At 36.2% G+C, this 7,121-nt stretch overlaps 1 pseudogene; it reads left to right on the top strand.

Moving 5' to 3' along the window:
- Window positions 1–1,073: 1,073 nt before the first annotated feature.
- LOC148845416 (disease resistance protein RPM1-like) lies at window positions 1,074–6,755 on the top strand (annotated as a pseudogene).
- Window positions 6,756–7,121: the final 366 nt, after the last annotated feature.

Genomic DNA, 7,121 nt, shown 5'->3' with positions numbered 1-7,121 from the left:
TATAAAGCACATTGAGATTGATTTCCACTTTATACACGAACAAGTTTCAAAAAAATCTCTCATGTTCAATTTATTACTTCACTGATCAAGTAGCTGATATTTTCACTAAGCCTTTCTTTTCACCTCGTTATACTCTTCTTTGCTCCAAGCTAGTCGTTCTTCCATTCCCAATCAGCTTGCAGAGGGATGATAAAGATCATTGTCGTTACATGTCAGATGATGGAGATAAGAATGGCCAGATGTCAAGCATAGGATAAATAGCATAGCAATGTTTATGGACGTACAATTGCCAGAGCTAACTCTTAACCGACAGAACTAGTTCTTATCATTGTAACTAACATCTTTGTATCTCTAATTTTTGACAAGTGCACATTTCCTCTGTATATAAATATACAATTCTTAATCTCGCCTGACTGAGACGAGATATACAAAAACTGGTCTTTGTTTCACAAATAACATAAGAGGTATTATTGATGTTAGCAAGAGAGAGCTTGTTATAACTAATTTTGCTCATGTGGAAGGCAAGTTGCCAAGTGGTATTAGAGTAGTGATGATCTCCACTTTTCTCTGTTGCCCCTGTTTGTACTATTCCGATGAGCATGATAGATCGTCTAGATTCAAACTCCCTTACCCTCTTTGGACAACCGAGGGGTAACCTCGGTTTCTTGAACTGTTTCACATGGCAACAAGCCATGAGAAATTCTTTAAGGCAAAGAACAAGTATGGCTTCGTTGAAGGCACTAATTTAAGACCTAAATCTGGTTTGGCAAAGGAATGATCATGGTCCAAGTGTAACTCCATGGTTGTTTACTTGGATCTCTAATTCCCTTGCTCGTAAATTACATCAAAGTGTTGCCTGTACTAAGCTTGCAAAGGAAATCTTCTCTCATCGTCAAGAATGATTTGCTCAAAGTAATGCTCCATGGAATATTCTACGAACTCAAAAGAAACCTCTCCTTACTACATCAAGGAGAAGATTCAGTGGATGTGTACTTTACCAAGTTAAAAGGGCTCTGGGACGGGCTCACAACCCTTACACCAACCTTGATTGTATCTGCAGCACGACTAAAGGGATGATTGCAGATCGTGAAAGAGACAGGCTGAACCAATCATTAATGGGCCTCGATGACACCTTCAACAGTGTCCGATCGGGCATTCTTGCTTCTGATCCATTGCTTAGCGTCAATCATGCTTATGCCTTGGTGGTCCAAGAAGAAAAACGCCAAGCTATGCTTTTTCATGAAGGATCCGCAAACCCTAATGTTGCTACCTTTCAAACCTTTGTTCAACGACCATGTAATTGTAACATTTCCAAATTGAAATATAAATGTGACCATTGCAAAAATCAACTTCACACCAAAGAGCGTTGCTACCAACTAATTAGCTACCCGGAAGGATCTAACAAATCCAATAACACTTGCCTCCACACCACAACAAAATGTGCACAATCTGATTCTCTCACAAACTCATCAGTTACAAATCTCCTTCATGAGCAATATACTCAGCTTTTAAGGATTCTTCCCAATAATTTCTGCTAATTCACCGTTTGTTGTGGCCAACATGGCTGGTAAGACTCTCTCAGCCCCATTAATTACTCCAGCACTGGATCTTACACAATGGAGCATCTCAATTTCAGCATATGACCCCTAATAAAGAACTATTGCTACATTCTGAAACCTTAGCTGTTCTACTTGAGATGGGCTTAGTTACTGCAGGACCCGTTCCAACAGCCTTTTCAGCCTTGCATCGGGAATATTCCTGTATTTTTATGCTTTATTTCATAGGGAAATATTCCCAATGCAAGGCTATGATGGTTGTTCGAATGGGCCTTGCAGTGACTGAATCCCATGTGGTTGTACTTTGGATCTACTTACGTGATGGTTCCACCTTAAATGCCACTCACAAAGGGTCGGTGGTCCTTCAGCCTGACCTGGCCATTGTGGATCTCCTTTATGTTCCTCATTTTAAACACAATATACTATCGATAAGCAAATTAATGTCTCAACTGCATTGTCCATATTTTTTTCTTCTAAATATTGTATGATACAGGACCTAGTCCCTCAGACTTTGATTGGTCAAGGTGAGTTGTGCAATGACATCTATCATCTATAGTTGCCTACATTATTAATTACCTACCATCTACTCTCCTACATGGCAAGACTCTATTTAAATTACTCCTAACCTTTAGATGCTTATGCTTTAATTTGAACCAGAATGACTCCTTTCTCGTGACAAATTTGCCCCTAGAGTTGTTCGATGCTTGATTATTGACTATCCATATGGTTAAAAGGGATACCAAGTGTATAAATCTTCATCTTTTGTGATGCCACATTTTACAACACCACATTTCCTTATGTTGATCTAGCCAAAACATCTTGAGATAATAGCCCTCTAAATGTTGCAATACCTCTTCCACATCAGATATCGGAGTCATGCTATTCTTTGTCAAGGAAGACGATGGACAATGATTTTATTCTTTAGTATTTTTTTTTGTATTTGCCAAAAGAACCGAATTATTTTTGTTTTATTGATAATTTAGTAAAATTAATTATTAAATAAAATAATTAATTTTGTTTTATTTTTGGTGACATGATTTTTAGTGGAACTCACTTGTAATTTTTTAGATTTTTTTTAATTTAGATTGGGCCCACTTATATATTATTTTCAATATTTATTAATTTATACATTAAGTATTTCTTTTATTTTATTCATGTTAATGTGTGAGATTTAAAATGCTATAGTTTCAAGTGAGACCCACTTGTAATTTTCAGATTTTTTGACTTCAACAACGCCGCATCATCATTTCTTAACATTTTATTCATTGTTTAATGGATTTGTTAATGCTGTTTCAAACGCCATCTATTTTTTTTTTCACGGTTGGCCTTTTTTTACAAAATTTAGGATAAAATATAACCCTTTAAATTTTTTGAAGTCCAAATCGGCAAGAGTTATCATAGCCAAAAATCATTATTTTACAACATACATTGTTTTCATAAGTCCCATCATAACTTAAGCATCTCTCCCTAAGAGCAACTATGTGTGATTATTCCTATATATGACTTTTTTTTTTAAATTCTTATATTTATATATATATTATATTCGTAATTTTTTAAATATCAAATAAAAATTATTTTTATATATAATTTTTTTATTTTTATAAAACACTTTTTTCTCAAACACATCACCTCAGGTCAAGCCTACTGATCAAGTTCTAGTAATACAAGCGACACAGTGGCTCCGTCGTTCCTTGAAGAGTCTAACATTGTAGGTTTTGACGAACCAGTAGACCAATTGATTTCTTGGATACAGGCGCCAAGATCAACTCTTTCTGTGATATCAACTGTAGAAAGTTGACTCGGCTATGGATAGCTGAAAGGTTTGTAGAAAAAGTGGGAGAAAAATCATTGGAAGATGTTGCAGAGGAATACCTGAATGATCTTATCAAGAGAAACTTGGTTTATGTTGTTGAAACAGATTTTGATGGTCGGGCAAGTACTTGCCGGGTTCATTATTTAGTTCGTGCGATCATCATTTCAAAGACCGAAGAGGAGAATTTTTGTAGGATCTTGATAGAGTCCAACATAGTTTTGGAAGACAAAGTCCGACGCCAAACTCTTCATAATGGTTGCATAAACATGTCTTATAATTACAAGAGCTCCTCTCCGCGTGTTCGAACCATCTTTATGTTCGGTGGAATTGATGGGTCATCCTCCTCCTCTTTCTACAAACTTCTTCCAATCTTTAGCTTCTTAAAGTTTTGGATTTGGAGAACGCACCGCTAGAGAAATTTCCCAAAGAAGTTGTCAACTCGGTCCTGTTAAACTACTTGAGTTTGAGGAATACAAAGGTCAAGAAACTTCCCAAGTCTCTGGGTAAACTTCGAAACCTAGAAATATTGGATCTTAAACAAACTAATGTTACTCAATTGCCCTCTTCATTCACCCACCTCCAGAGACTACGTCATCTACTAGTCTATCGTAGTGAAGCAAGAAGCTATGTGACTTTAAATTCCATACAAGGATTCAAAGTGTCTGGAAAGATTGGTGGCTTAATTGCTTTGCAAAAGTTGGCCTTTATAAAGGCAAGCACGGAGACCAGAATAACTGCATGATTAAAAACTATGACCCAACAAAGGAAATTGGGGATTGTTGAACTGAAGCAAGAAGATGGGAAGGATTTGTGCCTCTCCATTGAGAAGATGCAAAATCTTCATACTTTAAATATAGCATCAAAAAGTATGAATGAAGATCTTGATCTACATTCTCTGTCTACTACTCCTCGTCATCTGCAGCGTTTATATCTAAAAGGGCACTAAGAAAAGATCCCCTTCTGGATTTCCTTACTCCACAACCTGGTTAGGATACACTTGAAGTGGTCAAGGCTTAAAGCAAATCCGATTGAGGCCCTACAGGATTTGCCTAGACCTTTGGAGCTTGAGTTGCTTGATGCATACAGTGGAAATCACTTGGAATTTATTAGAGGAAAATTTGAGAATCTGAAGATTTTAAAACAAGGGCAGCTGTATCAACTGACTATGGTGATAATGAACGAAGAAGGTGCATTGCCTAACCTTCAGAGAAGCTAGTTATAAAGCGATGCCCCGTGTTGAGTGCAGTGCCGATAGGCATGGAAAACCTCACTCAGCTCCAAGAGCTCGAATTACATGATATGCCTGAAAAATTTATGAATGGCCTTAAAAAGGGTGGAAGTGGAAATCCTTCAGAAGACAACCAGGCTCCAGTACTGATCCATTCTTACTCACTTGGCCGACGCATATTTCATTCGTGTTCTCTTCTGCATTGCAGAGTCCACTTCCATGTAGAGTGGTGTAAGTGTAATGGTACGCAAGGTCCATGCTTCCCCTCTGCTCAATTTGGAAAGAGTACAAATGCAAATATTTGTACATTACAAAATCCTCCCTAAAGTTTCCGACAATCATAAAATCCTCACGAAACTCAAGTAAAACCTCTCTTCCATCACTGTCTCAGATGGAAAACGTAGATTGATGCACCATTTTTTTTTCAAATATCCATTTTATCCTTTTATAAATTATTTTACATACAAAATTACTGAAATAATCACATTTTAACAATTTCTGTAATTTTGTATGTAAAATTACTGAAATGATCGTTAAAAGAGGTCTTTTGTTGAGTTAAAATAGAGTTATTTTAATAATTTTGTATGTAAAATAATTTATAAAATGGTAGAATGGGTATTTGAAAAAAACTAGTGCATCAACCTAATGTTTTCCATCTTAGACAGTGAAGAAAGGGAGGTTTTTATTGAGTTTCTCAAAATTTCAAGGGAGGTATTTATTAAAATAAAACTATAGGAAAGATTTTTATAATTGTCAAAAACTTCAGTAGAGATTTTTGCATTTTACCCTAAAACAAAATTTAAGATTTTACACTACATATTTGCATTTATACTCCTAAACTGAACCTTCTTTAATTAAGTTTGCCTCCTTTTCACTTTTATTCCATTATTATTGTGTTAATTTGATCCGAATAACCTTGCTTTTATGTTAGTAAATCTAGACGATTTATTTGTGATATTGGCATGAAGAATATTACTTTAGCTAATCCTGTATGCGGTAAATAATAAAGATGTTTGAATCGTGCTTTGAATTGTGGCTCGCTCCGTCCAAATCTGCATTTGTGGATGAAAAAAAAAAAAGGTAAAATACAAAAACCTCCCATTAAGTTTTTGACAATCATAAAAGCCTTTCCAATAATTTCATTTTAACAAAAACTTTCCTTTTATTTTTGAAAAATTCAAAAAATATCTCCATTCCGTCAATGACCAAGACGAAAAAGTTATTGAGATTATTTTTTTTCAAAATACCTATTTTACCCTTCTACGAATTAATATGCATTTGTTTTTATTAAAATAACCCTGTCTGTGTCAGCAATTCCATAATCCCTCGAACACTGTTCATCTTCTTCTTCAAGACGCACTGCGGAAGAATGGTGATGCACTCCCCCATCCAGACACATCACATCTTCCGGTATCCAGACCATCGAATTCGCACCGGAGATCCAGTACACCATCTCGCTTTGCAACACCAGATCGATGGTGGGCACGGACGGACCACTCTGTATCACTCTTCATTCAAAAAAGCGAAGGTGCCCATGTCTGTATCACTCTCATTTGACATGCTAACAACTTCACAATAGTATGGTTCAACTCTAGACTATCCGAGGTTACGACTAAAACGGATATTTAATAGACATTTTACATTGATTTGTGATGTTGAAACTTAAAACCTAGTTGTTCAATCCCAAACATAACTGCAAATGCACAGTAGAAATCACCAAATCATTGCTTTTAATTTCTCACCCTGCTCTAAAATATTAAAGTTTCTAATTATACGAAATTCTTGAGTTTTCAGTTTTAAGTGAAATTGGAAAACAGAGTGAGAAGGTGGTTAGGTTGCGAAGAGGTACTGTAAGTTTTTCTAGCGTCCTCTGCTTGGGCATCTGTTCAATCGTGAACTGGGTATAATCCGATAAAGAATCCATAACCAATTTAATGGTGCTTTTTGGCAGGACAAAAATGTATTCATCCTCATCGAAGAAGAACATCCACTTGGCCATGAAGCGATATCAATGCAAACAGTCATTCACCACGAGAAACTGGTTGTGATAGTTGTTGAAAAATGGGGTTACTGTAATAATTTTGGAGGAGAAGTTGAGGCACATCTGAAGACATTGTCTTTAGAATATAATTTGCCCCCACTCAGTTTCTCTTGTTGAGTTACAGGCAAATCCGTTCCTAGGATACAACAGAGACTTTGGTGAGAATCTGCAATCAGCAAAGTTGAAGAATCTCCAGAGAAACCTTCTGTGAGACTGTAACAGACCGGACTGAGAGAGAGAGAGAAAGTGGATTTCGAAAATGTGTGTTTTTGAAGTCTGATTCATGCTCCTTAAATACTTTATGAATAGGTATGAAGAAAAGGTAGGTACTGGTTTAGAAAAGGCACATTGTGACTGTTTAAAAAGTAGTTAACAGTTAATGACTGTTAACTTTGAATTGTGCCTCTTAATCATACCCGATCGAATTGTGACCGTTGATCTCATCAATGATGATCAACGGTCACCTCCAAAGCATCCCATTGT

This window comes from Nelumbo lutea, chromosome 7 (assembly GCF_056320005.1).
Source record: "Nelumbo lutea isolate HS-2025 chromosome 7, American lotus-T2T, whole genome shotgun sequence".
In the NCBI taxonomy this organism is placed as follows: Eukaryota; Viridiplantae; Streptophyta; class Magnoliopsida; order Proteales; family Nelumbonaceae; genus Nelumbo; species Nelumbo lutea.
Note: the sequence above shows the minus strand (reverse complement) of the source record. Positions and strands in the feature narration are given on the sequence as shown.